General features: G+C 38.7%; 1 non-coding gene across 1 annotated transcript; it reads left to right on the top strand.

The window, feature by feature from the left end:
• On the top strand, nucleotides 1-72 carry trnaq-cug. The gene has a single exon. It is a non-coding gene; the product is annotated as a tRNA-Gln (tRNA).
• The last annotated feature ends 447 nt before the right edge of the window (nucleotides 73-519 follow it).

Here is a 519-nt window from a genome sequence, read left to right as displayed (position 1 = left end):
GGTTCTATGGTGTAATGGTTAGCACTCTGGACTCTGAATCCAGCGATCTGAGTTCAAATCTCAGTAGGACCTTCTATCTTTGACTCTGATTGTTGCTTACAATGACTTCCTCTTTGAAACCTTCATCAACTTTATTACTCAAATTAAGTGACATGATTAGCTGATCACCCTTATTCAGATGAAAATATACAGGAAAACTACCAACGTGAAGACCATAATTGTTACTTGTGAGGTTTTACAAATTCAGGTAGGCCTAGAAAGCCTACTTGGTATCATCCATAATTATGATCATGGGCCATTTTCATCACTTCTGATGCTGATTTTGACCATTGTCAAAGTAAAAATAACCACTGTTGGGAAGGTGGTACTTTAAAGTGGTTGGCAGTCATTTCTAGGGAATCACACAAAACATAAAGGGGCGCAATGCAGGGGTGCCCAACCTTTTTTAAACCAACATCTAATTTTGAAGTTGATGGCATGCCGAGATCTTCCAATCAAACACAAACGATGGACAGTATT

This window comes from Cyprinodon tularosa, unplaced genomic scaffold (assembly GCF_016077235.1).
Source record: "Cyprinodon tularosa strain WSP-4 unplaced genomic scaffold, ASM1607723v1 ctg716, whole genome shotgun sequence".
NCBI lineage: Eukaryota > Metazoa > Chordata > Actinopteri > Cyprinodontiformes > Cyprinodontidae > Cyprinodon > Cyprinodon tularosa.
Note: the sequence above shows the minus strand (reverse complement) of the source record. Positions and strands in the feature narration are given on the sequence as shown.